Here is a 12,982-nt window from a genome sequence, read left to right as displayed (position 1 = left end):
TTTTGTCCTTCGTCTATCCTGCTTGTTATCTCAAAAGAATTATAACAACATTGTCAGGCAAGATTTCTCCTTTATGAAGCCATGTTGACTCTACTTAATTATGTTATGTATTTCCTAATGTCCTACTACTACATTCTTTATAATAAAATCTAACATTTGTCAATGGCAGGTGTTAAGTTCACTAGACGACAGTAACCTTCTTTCTTGGCCCCTGCCCTTTATACTAGCAGTTTTCCAACTCAGAGACTGATTTGGATCAGCTCAGGCTTGGAGGGCTAAAGGGTCTGTTCCTGGGCTCTAAGTTTTCTTTGTTCTTTGTATTTAGTTAATGTACTTCAATAAATGGTATTTTTCAAATATCTGTTTGCGTATTAATTGACTTTATATTATTGATCACAACTATTAAATCTCTGGCAGTGAACCCAGCACCAATCCTTGTGGCACACCACTCATCACAGGCTTCCGGTCTGAAAAATCAAGCCTTTAGCACCACCACCCTCTGTCTTCTACCTTTGAGCCAGTTCTGTGTCCAAATGGCTAGTTGTCCCTGTATTCCATGTGATCTAACCTTGCTAGCCAGCCAACCGTGAGAACCTTGTCAAACACTTACTGAAGTCTGTATAGATGACATCAACCCTCTTCATTACTTCTTCAAAAGAATCAATCAAATTAGGTGAGACATGCTTTCCCATGCGCAAAGCCATGTTGACCATCTCTGATCAGTCCTTGCCTTTCCAAATACATGTAAAGAGTCTATAATCACAGCAGAGTTGATACACTGTCATGTACTTTGGAGGACATTGGATTGCCCTTGAAAATCTAAGTTGAATTGTTTCAGATCTGGGGCATGTTTTGCTGAAATATTGTAGGTGTAATTTTTGAGATATCTCTGTTGCTTGACAAACCATGCTTGGGAAAAAATGATGTATAGCTACATTTTTCAAAAGGAATTCCTTTTTATATATTCATCACAATGTAAATGAATTGCTTTTTAAGAGGTGCGTGCCACAATCTAAGCAGGATATGACCGCCCAAACAAATGTAATGACTTTTCAAATAAGATATAACATAGAAATCATAGCACAGTTTAAAAAGCCTTAATTCCCTGCGCCTGCTCGGTTTCCATTTCTCTTTATTTCCCTTTCATTCAACACATAGGACTAGGATTACTGGAAGTCAGTGGATGAGCTGCATGAAAATCAGTCGGAGTTTGTATGATTGACTTGGGCAAACAGCCCTGATAAGCGGTTATGCTGGTGGGGTTTGTGTCCCCAGTCTTTTTGGTTTGCACAGTGAACTTCGGGGGGGGGGGGGGTGGAGCTATTAGGTGACAGTGGCTGTGTTCGGCAAAGGGAGGAACTCAAGTATCGGAATTGGAAGCATGCAGAATCTCACTATAATTAGGGGCAATTCTACTTAGAAGCCTTCTGCAATTCATGCACGCAGACACATAGATCCCTTTGCCTTACTGAACTCTGCAACCTCTCTCCATTCTGACAATATATTTTGCTTTATTTTCGCTGTCAGAATAGACAATTTCACATTTTTCCCACTCATACTCTATTTGCCAGATCACTCAAACTATCAGTTTCTTTCTGGAGCCTCCTTACATCCTCTTCACAACTTACTTTCCCATATATCTCTACTATAAGCAAACTTGGTAACCATACCTTCTGTCCCTTTATATAAAATTATAAACAGTTGAGGTACCAGCAGTGATCCCAATGGCACACCACCCACTGCATGTTATTGGAGAAGGAAATTAGATTTGCCTGTAATCTGAGTGGAATGATTTGCGAGTTCTATGATACGGTCAAGAAAAAAAATGACCTTCCGAAGCGATTTAACTTTTTCAGTATTCATTCCACCTACAGTGTGGAAACCGTGGCCCAACCAGTTTCCCTCTGACTAATGCACCTAACACCACGGGCAATTTAACATGGCCAAATCACCTCACCTGCACATCTTTGTATTGGGAGAGGAAACCCACGCAGACACGAGGAGAATGTGCAAACTCCACCCAGAGAGTCGCCCAGGGCTGGATTCGAACCTGGGACCCTGGTGCTGTTAGGCAGCAGTGCTAACCACTGTGCCGCCCCATATCGCTTGAAATGTTTGCACGCTTTTGCTTATTTTTTCTACGTGTCTTGTGATTTCACAAAGTTTGCCTTATAATTTTTTTTAATAACAAGTCTTGCTTCATGGTATTTATTGATTGTCAGAAAATAAAGTTTCAGCATTGTCGTTTCTTTGGTGCAAGGGTTCCAGTGGTCATCTTTTACTCAACCCAGGCGAAAGTGAGTACTGCAGATTAGAGCCAAGAATGTGGTGCTGGAAAAGCACAGCAGGTCGGGCAGCGTCCGAGGAGCCGGAGAATCGACATTTCGGGCAAAAGCCCTTCATCGTTGCAGAGTTCCTGAAGAGTCATATCGGATTCAAAATGTTTAGTCTGTACCTCTCTCCGCTGGCTTAGTTTCTCCAGCATTTACTGTGTTTGTTTTACACTACTGAATATATTTTCCATCACAAAGGCTTGCGTGGGATTAGAATGATTCATAGGTTACAATCATGTTTGCCAAGTAAGCGTATGTAGGCTGTGTCACTCCCGATTCGGTATTTCCTCCTTCAGAGCAAGCAGATAGAAATGACCAGTAGAATACTCATTATCCTCATACATAAACAGAATATCAAATTTTCAGAACCAGCAACTACAAATTTCATGAGGAATTTAACTTTAAGATGCAGTAAAATAACGAAGGACCACATTAAACAATTAAATCATCGGATTAACATACACCTACCGTAAAGACTGCTTTGAAAAAGCAGAATACGAAGTGGTTGAACAGATCAATCATGCAGCATCTGTTTTATTATGGGTTCATGACCTTTTTTTTGAGCACATAATCAACACGGCAGCTGCTAAGGACCTCATCTCCATGGAGCAACAATTTCAGTGGTGATAGTGGAGATAACCTACGCCCAAAACATTAAGGGGTTAAAGGCATCAGGCATTTCATAATGCAATCTATGATATACAGCTGCTGTGTGTTTGTCCAACTGCTACCAGTAGAGGTTAATTTTTACCTGCTCCTTCCACGACATATGTGATATGTTACTGTGAAAACTGAGATCTTGAATCGCTTGTTTATTTTACAGTGCGTCTGACTGATTGAATTCGTTTCTATATTCCCTTTCTTCTGTGAGCTCGTATATGGATTTGGGGGCAAGGGTGTCACAAGTGCGTGAGCAATTCCGTAATATCAATGAAATAAGGTCAACAAGTTTGTGTTAAAATCCCAGGGATTAAATTAAATGGCCCCCAAAAATAGACACAGAAGTTCACAATGCGGATTAACAAAGGATTGTAGCTTCTGATGAGTGCAGCGCGGCAGCCTTAAATACCATCTAATTAACGGGATTGTAGCTCCCTGCCAGCTCTAAAGGCAATGTTTAATAGCTGTGCACCTCAACAGGATACCCACAATTGTGAAAGGCTAGCCCAATTTAAAGATTGTCAGCACTTCTTCAAGTCAGCCTGCGCCTCTAAAAGGTGAACTGTATTGTGATTGGAACAGATCGTGGAAGTTATTGTGCAACTCATTCTGATGTAAAAAAAATGTAATATTGGCATAACATAGGAAGGAACAAGTTCCATGATAACCATCATTGTGTAGAAGACCTTGTGTGTGGAAATGCACAGGCAAAGTCCTCCAACCGCAGAAAGCCATGAACCCTCCAGTCAAACTCTAAATGTAGTGGAGTTAGACAGCAGTGTTCAATGCCAGGATCAAGTCCTGGCTAACTTGGAAGTAATGCCGCAAAGATGTGCTAACCTTTATCATTTACATCAGTACATTAATGGAGTAAACCACATTGCACCTCCTGCTCAATTAATGTTAGCAACCTTCACTGCACCTCACTCCTATTAGCTATCTGCCAACAATCTATGGGCAGCACAGAGGCTAGCACTGCTGCCTCATAACGACAGGGATCCAAGTTTGATTCCAGCCTCAGGCAACTGTCTGTGTGGAGTTTGCATATTCTCCCAGTGTCTGCGTGGGTTTCCTCTGGGTGCTCCGGTTTCCTCCCACAGTCCAAAGATGTACAGGTTAGATGAATTGACCATACTAAATTGCCCATAGTGTTCAGGAATATGTAGGTTATGTGCATTAGTCAGGAGAAATGTAAAGTATTATGGTAGGGGAATGGGTCTGGGTGGAATACTCTTTGGAGGGTCAGTGTGGACTTGTTGGGCCAAATGGCCTGCTTCTGCACTGTAGGGACTCTATAATTCTATAAAATCTCCATCAATGACAACTGACACATAATAATTCATTAATTCAACCCACTCTTACATACTTACCACTGATTGAAGCCCCAAATTCACATCTCTCAGCACACAAGCACTAACAGCCATTCAAATATGAGAGAAATATCATCCAGATTATGCTACTCCCTGTCACATTTACCTTTCTTCTGCAGAGCAAATAAGAGACCTAACAGTGGCAATCAAAATGAAGATGTTCACATCAACCCTCATTTCCAGTTTTCAGAGGAAGCCCTATCAAGCGCCCACATCTAAAATCATCGTGTTTCAACACTATATTTTAAAATAATACAAGTACCACAAAATTGGTCAGGCCATTCTCTTTCAAGGGCTGAACCAAGCATAGGAATGTTCCTAAAGCTTACAAAATTGCACCACTAGCCAGGAAACACTAACAAGCAACTAACGTTCACGTACAGGGTTGTTAAGAAGGCATACAGTGTTTTAGCTTTTATTAATAGAGGGATCGAGTTCCAGAACCATGAGGTTGTGCTACAGCTGTACAAAACTCTGGTGCGGCCGCACTTGGAGTATTGTGTACAGTTCTAGTCACCGCATTATAAGAAGGATGTGGAAGCTTTGGAAAGGGTGCAGAGGAGATTTACTAGGATGTTGCCTGGTATGGAGGGAAGGTCTTACGAGGAAAGGCTGAGGGACTTGAGGCTGTTTTCGTTGGAGAGAAGAAGATTGAGAGGTGACTTAATAGAGACATATAAGATAATCAGAGGGTTAGATAGGGTGGACAGGGAGAGCCTTTATCCAAATATGGTGATGGCGAGCACGAGGGGGCATAGCTTTAAATTGAGGGGTGATAGATATAGATGTCAGAGGTAGTTTCTTTACTCAGAGTAGTAAGGGTATGGAATGCTTTGCTTGCAACGGTAGTAGATTCGCCAACTTTAAGTACATTTAAGTCGTCATTGGACAAGCATATGAACGTACATGGAATAGTGTACGTTAGATGGTCTTCAGATTGGAATGACAGGTCAGCGCAACATCAAGTGCCAAAGGGCCTGTACTGCGCTGTAATGTTCTATGAGCTCCCTAATTTCTCTGAATAAGGTGGGGATCCTTCATGTTTTCAGCTGCAGAAAGTTGAGAAGGGCATTGGCTGGACAGTGGAGTTGCAAAGTGGCATTTAAGGTATCAAATCAGCATTGCATAATAATTTGCATTATGATTTCAGTGCTCAGTGCTAGTGGTCATTAGATGTGGTTGTGAAACACCCTTTACCATGAAAGCCCTGTGAACGTCTTACCACAAGTGTGCCGTTTTGAACCTTGGGTGGATTTACAGTGGATAAGAAGGTAAAGATACACGATCCAAGTTAACCCACAGAGTAGATGCCAATAGTAACGGATTTAAGGGATATTAACAGAAGATTTAACAATTTTATTAATAATCATGATGGGACATAACCTACAGTTTCATAACGTTATGGATTAGGCCAGACAACTCAAAACATTCTTAAGCAGGCAGCCCAGATCATAACTTTGCAATTTGTTTCGGTAGGTATACAGTGAAAATTATCCGGAGTAAGTTAGGTAGGTTGACTACCAGGTTTTAAAACAGACAAAAATTTATTCACAAAATTACAAAATGAAATACAAAGAACAGAATAAAGAACCTATAGAACTCAGCCTATCCAAACTAGACTTAATTATGCTGTTCCGAACATACACAACAGTCCCAATAAGCAAACCCCCTGAAAAACATTAGAAAGACAGAAGGAGAGAGAGTCTAGTATCCTGTTTCCACACAGCTGAACTCCTAACTAGTTCTGGACTGAAGTATTCAGCTAGAGAGCTGACCACTCCCCTTTCATTATACAGGTCACTTCTATAACATGACCACTTTGGTCTGAAGTCTCATATTTTACATATAAACAAAAGGCCTCTCAAAATCCTTTTTCATCTCTGTACCAAACTAGCCACCTCAGAGCTGGGAGGTATTTATGACCCCTATGAAAAGAAACAAGGACACAGTATCCTTGAGAAAAGGAACAGCTTTTCAGAAAAGAAAGGACCAGCTTTGTGACAATAATTTCTTAAAATGTGTCACAAAGCATATTGGGTCTTCATGATTCTCATTTCCTTTTATAATTTCATTGCAAAGTGTCTCAAAATGAATACAGGAACAGAAGAGATAGGAAACATTCAGCCCTTCAAGCCCACTCCATCATTCAAGAAGATGATCCTCAACTCAGCTCCATTTTCCTAACCTATCTCTATCTGCTTCATTTCACAGAATATTCTAAATCTATCAAAGTATGTCTTTACAATACTCAATGACTGAGTATTCACAGCACTCTGGGGTTCAGAATTCCAGTTCATTGTGGTAAAATCTTTGCATTGTTTCTTCCCAAGTGATTCTAATTTCATTAATGTTAAGTTTAAAATAGGCTTTATTTGTTTTATATTATAAATAGTGACATTTAAAATAGTTTTAACATATTTCAAACAAATATGGCTTTTCTTTGGATTGGCAGCTCATTAATGCTACATATTCCTAACATTGAGTAGTAAGAATTTTTATTCAGCTAGCAGATTCTAAAATGTGCACACTTTATGTTACTGATATAATTGTGGTGCATATGTCACCATGCAATATATATGAGGTCACTGGCACATTGTGACTTTCCCAAGTGCAGAAGTGAAGCCACATGAGACAAGCAAATAACTGATATTGATTATGGGCTATTTAAAAACAGAAGGATAATTGAGGTACTGACTCTTTTAATACCAAGCAAATTCAAAAATACTGGAAATTAATTTATTAAAGAATATGGAATAAACGTCTGCAGTATTACACTTTAAAATGCAAGGCTATAAGTATTTAGACTTTTAGTAAACTTGGAACTAGATCACTGGCATTCATGAAATACCACTTAATGAACTGGATTTTAAGGCACTGACTGGAGTCTCGTCCACTGGTCAAAGAACAAACAAGAAACCTCCAGCAGTTCTGTAAGGGAGACCTGACAATCATATGCCCTTCAAACATTTACATGACAACCACTGGGCCACCCCCAAACTTTGGATCCCATGGACAAAAGTCCCATTGTTAAGCACAGCCAACCAGAGGTTGGCTGTTACTCATTGCATGAGGCTGCTGAAAATACAATTCCAACAAGACAGCAGTAATGGCATGGGACCCCAGACCAAGGGTGAGGGAGGGAGAGATGATGGTCTGTGAGAGAGTGGGGAAAGGTAGATCAAGGAAAGGGAAGGCTTTCTGCAAAAGCTCCACCTCCCCCCCCCAACTAAAGCTGGACTTCCTGATCAGGCACAGAGTGAGTATGCTGGGTGGCCTTCTAAGGGCACAGGAAAGCAACATGGCTTCATGAAATCACTGAAGCACAACAAAAATGTGATGGTCTCAGTGACAATCGGTATTAATTGGTTCATTATTGAGTCTAGTTTACATCCAGTGCCCCTTCCTGCCCTGACTAAATTGTCATCAGTTCTCCCAAAGCCAGAAATTGGATGTAGGTACTCTTGCCTGATTCATTCAGGCTCTCAACCGTCATGCTGTTCCATGTGTTCCACTAATTTCAACCCTTGACTCAACGAAACTACATCTTATATGTTCCAATGCAATACAGAGCCCTACAAAAATAAGAATGCTGAAATACAACCTTTCATCTCTTCACAGGAGTGACAATTTTATGATACTAATGCTTTGGTTAAAGTAATAAGAGGTTCAATAATGTGCAAGATTGTAACAAATATCAATCAGCTTTATTTGCTCTAAAGAAAACCCAAGTTTATCCAACTTCTTTTTGTAGCTAAAATGCTTCATCCCAGGCAACATTTTGCTGAATCTCCTTTGCACTGCTTCCAGCACAATCACATCCTTTCTAGTGATCAGAACTGCACTGGAGTACTCCAGATGTAGCCTAATCAAAGTTTTGTACTGCTCCAACATAACCTCCCTGTTCTTATAACCTGTCTTGCCACCTTCAGGAATCTGTGGACAAACACCCCAAAATCCCTTTGTTCCTCTGAGGCTCCGAGTGTCAAACTATTCATTGAGCCTCATCTGTCTTGTCACTTCGTCCAGACTATATGCTTTCAGGGTGATATTCCATCTGCTACTGACATGCCCATCTGGCCAATGCTTCTGTATCCTCTTTTAACCCAAGACTTCCTTCATCTATCAATCTTTGTGCCATCCGCAAACTTACATACACCCCATACTTGCTTCTACATAGTTTATATAGATCTTGAACAATAAGAGAATGTGATGATGCTGCTTCTTTAACAAAGTTATGCTGTCCTTGGCCTTTATTTCCAGAGAGGTTGTAAAAGACACAGACTCCAAAATATGTAAGTTTGAAAGGTTTTAGAGTCAGTTTAATTATAGCTAACACACACTGCCTCAAGCAAAAGGCTTTCAAGTCTTTTAAAAGAACACTTGTAGGGCACTGGTAGAAGGGGAGTGGCCAGTTCTCCCAGCTCAGCTTTTCTCTGGTTTAGTTTTCTTATTCACTGAAAGCAGTCAAGCAGTTGTGAAACAGCTGGACCCAAGGAAGCAGGTCCATGCTGAACCTCTCTCTCCGACTTCTCCCCAGTAAGACCGTGTTTGATTTTATCTGTTGTGCCAAGAGGTGTTTATGGGGATTGTTGCATATGTTGGGACCAGCAGCACTAAATTGGGATAATCTGTTGGGTTTTTGGTTAGGTTAAATTATTCTGTATTCTGTTCTCTTTTGTTTGTGTTTCATTCGGTAATCTTGTAAATAAATTTTGTTTTGTTTAGAACTAAGTGGGTTGATCAGCTTCATCACTACTGGAATATCTGTGTTACACCTGCTTAAAACAACTAGCAAAGTTAAGGTCTGGGCCATTTTCTTGAAATGTTTGAAGGGATCTGGCCTGATGTATAACAAGACCCAGCACTGATCCCTGGAGCCGTAGAACATTGGTCAGACATTTAAAAACCACCTTCAGTCACACAAACAGCCTTTTACCAATGGTACTCTCTGCTACACTAAGCCAAGTTTGGATGCAACTTGACAAGTTGGATCCCAAGTGCTTTTACCTGCTTTATCAGTTGCTCATCATGTGACCTTGTCAAAGTTTTGCTGAAATCCATATAAATTAAGTGCATTCAACTATCCTAATCTACACACTTGGTCATCTTGAATACTTCAATCAGATTTTTAGGTATGACCTCCTTTTGACAAAGCCTTAGTGACTATCCCCGATCAAATCTTGGTCTCTCCAAGTGGAGATTAATTCTCTCTTTCAGAATTTTCTCCAAACATTTCTCTATCACTGATATAAGACTCATATGTCTCTAATTCCCTGGTTTACTTCTACCACCTTCTTGAAAGGTGAAACCACATTAGCTTCCTCCAGTCCTCTGGTACCTCTCCTGTGACCAGAGAGAAATTAAAATTTAGGGTCAATGCCCCTGTAATTTCCTCCCTGGCCTCCCACAACAGTCTGGGATACAACTCATCCAGATCTTTGAATTTGGCCACTTTTAAGCCTGTCAAAACCTCCAATATTTCCTCAATCACTATGTCAACAACCTCACAGTCCCTCTTCCCAAATTCAGCACCTCCTTCTCCCAAGTTAAGATAGAACTGATGTAGTTTTTTTTAATGCCTGACCAATGTTCTCTGGCTCCATGCAGAGATTGCCTCCTTGGTCTCCAATAGGCCTTACTCTTTCTTGGATGATCCTCTTCCTCTTGATATACTTACAGAATATCTTGAGGTTCACACTAATCTTACCTGCCAATGCTTTTGTTCATCCCCACTTTTTGCCCTCCTATTGCTTTCTTAAAAAATTATTGAAACATATGGCATTGTGGCCGCTCTCACTGAAATGCTCGCTCATTGCCACTTCAAACATCTGTCCAGCTTTGAACACAAGGATTAGGTCCAGTGCTGCGCCATCCCTTGCTGGAACTTACACATGTTGACATAAAAAGCTTACTTGACTATGTTTCAAGAAATTTTCCCCCTCTAAATCCTTTACATTATGATTACCCCAATTAATGCTGGGGAAATTGAAATTCCCTAATATAGCAACTATTATTGTTTGCACAGTCTTCACTGAGTTGTCTGCATATCTGCTCATCTACTGCCCATTGATTTTTATAGATCCCTAAACACTGCAGTCAGGAAGGATGACATGTTTTAAGGACATTGGAAAGCCTTCTCCCAAATGTAATCTTATTTTTTAAACTTTAAGTTTCAATGCTAGATGCTAAAAATTGAGGATCGCAAATAAAGCAAAAGCATTTCAAATCAACGAATAATCCTAGCTTTTAAGGTCCTTAAATATAACTCTTGACAAAGTTTCTTACTTTTGCCTTCAGTAGCAAACCTCATCGTAACAAAACCAATGTTTATTATTTTCAACTGGTCTGTGAAACATACATCCAAACAAGCAGATGAAATGTACTCCCTCCACACAATTAGGTTTGCATTTTCTAATCACTAATGCAAATTAAGTTATTTAACAACTACATGTTTAATTAAAACAAAACAAAGAACTGCAATCACTGGTGATCTGAAACACAAAAACAGAAATGGCTGGCAAAATTCAGCAGGTCTGGCAGCATTTTTGGACAGAAAAACAAAGCTAATATTTCACTGAAAACAGACACTGGATTCAAAGTTTAACTCTGTTTTTTGTCTCTACAGATGCTGAGTTTCTCCAGCAATTTCTGTTTTTGCATCTTTAATTAATGTGTTTAAAAAACATGAACTAATATTCAAACTGTTGCTTAATGTATTTTAATCACCACATTAATTACTCGTCTCAACATTTATTTGTACTCTTTGGTACAAAAATAGAAAAGGTTGTACTTTTTCATTTAATAGCATTGATCTGGCTCCACTATACTATTTTTCTGTAACATAGCAAGACTGAAACCACTGTTTCATTTTTTTAAAACTTTCATAGAGAACTGTGTTTTTGATTTGACTGTACACAACAGAAGTTGCAAATCATTCAACTGAACACAATAATTATTCTGCTCTGTTATTTCTTTTATGTACTCAAGGACATGAAATTTAAGCGGAAAGCAGAAAAATTTAAATTAAAAAGCACACAACACCAGGTTATAGTCTAACAGGTTTATTTGGAAGCACTAGCTTTCCAAGTGCTTCTTCTTCATCAGGTAGTGCTTCCAAATAAACTTGTTGGACTATAACCTGGTGTCGTGTGATTTTTTTAACTTTGTCCACCCTAGTCCAACACCGGCTCCTCCAAATCACGAGAAACATTTAAGTTATACCAGCCTAAGTAAACTTGTATTGTGTTTAAAAGAAAAAACACTTTCAGCTGTTTCAAAGTTAACACTATAATACCCACATATTCTAAATACTCGGAGCAGAATTGCATATTTATGACTGCAATTGTTGTTTGTATTGGGCAGGTAAGATTCCAGACTGAAATCTGATTTGATAGATCATGTTTAGCAGATTTAAAAGGTTGTGGGGAGTTCATAAAATGCAACACATGGACTGCCTGGTACCTATTCTCTCACTTTAGAGGGGAGGAATGGTGGAGGGGTGCCCTCCATCAGCCTATTGAAACACTAAAATGGTCAAGTAAAATGGTCAAACACATCTTATCAAATTTGCCTCATCAATTACTTACCCTGTCCCTATCACACCCTATCTGTTTCTAGTCCCATTATATCATTTGCTGTTCCCAGAAGAATTTTCTACTGCAAGGATATCCCAGAATAGACTGGTATCCCTGACAATTTATGCGTCATCTTTAAAAGGCTCATATGCACTTGATCAAGTATTGTTACTCTGGAGTTGCTAGACATGTTTCTTGACATTTGCCTCGACACAGCAAATAAGTGAAATTGGTGATCTAGAGGTCCTGATGGAAAGGGGAGGTGTAGAGGCGGGATGTCCTCCTCCTCCAGGTTGAGCAATGGACTCACGGCATCATGTCATGCTAGCCAGGTTCAAAGTTTTGACCTGGGTCAGTGCAGTCCCAGTTGTCCGTAGGAATGCCTGCAATGGAGGAAAAAGGTCAATGACCTTCTCCACTCCACCATACCACCATCTGATACCTCACACTCACTCCATTGCAGCTACTGACCCACCTCCCACCAAAATACATGCTCCACCTCCATGAAACTCCTGGAAATTGATATTTAGATAATATTTGGGAAAATTCAATGCATTGAGTTCTTGTTCCTCTTCCCATTTTGTTCATTCTGCCCATCTTCTGCTAAGTGATGATAAATTCTAAGATGCAATGCTTACTCATCATGATCAAAATAATAATTCCTATCATAGAGTTCCTAAGTGTGGAAAAGGCCATTCTGCCCATCATGTTCACACTGCTCCTCAGAAGAGCATCCCACCCACACCCATCCCATCCCTGTAACCCTACATTTTCCCTGGCTAACCCACCGAACCTGCACATCCTTGGACACTGTGGGGCAATTTACCATGGTCAATCCACGTAACCTGCACATCTTTGGACAGTGGGAGGAAGCCAGAGCACCTGGCAGAAACCCACAAACACACACGGGAAAATTATGTAAACTCCATACAGACAGTCGTCTGTGGCTGGAATCAAACCTGGGTCCATGGCACTGTGAGGCAGCAATGCCAACCACTGTACTGCATATAGTATCTACAGAGGTGGTTATTAGGAAGAATGAATA

General features: G+C 40.1%; 1 long non-coding RNA gene across 1 annotated transcript; it reads right to left on the bottom strand.

Moving 5' to 3' along the window:
• Positions 1 to 1,310: 1,310 nt before the first annotated feature.
• Positions 1,311 to 3,168, bottom strand: LOC140478885 (uncharacterized). The gene is made up of 3 exons (XR_011960886.1): positions 3,085 to 3,168; positions 2,802 to 2,973; positions 1,311 to 2,623 (listed from the first exon to the last, which is right to left on the bottom strand). It is a non-coding gene; the product is annotated as an uncharacterized lncRNA (long non-coding RNA).
• Positions 3,169 to 12,982: the final 9,814 nt, after the last annotated feature.

This window comes from Chiloscyllium punctatum, chromosome 6, assembly GCF_047496795.1.
Source record: "Chiloscyllium punctatum isolate Juve2018m chromosome 6, sChiPun1.3, whole genome shotgun sequence".
NCBI lineage: Eukaryota > Metazoa > Chordata > Chondrichthyes > Orectolobiformes > Hemiscylliidae > Chiloscyllium > Chiloscyllium punctatum.
This window is presented reverse-complemented; position numbering and strand designations above follow the sequence as displayed.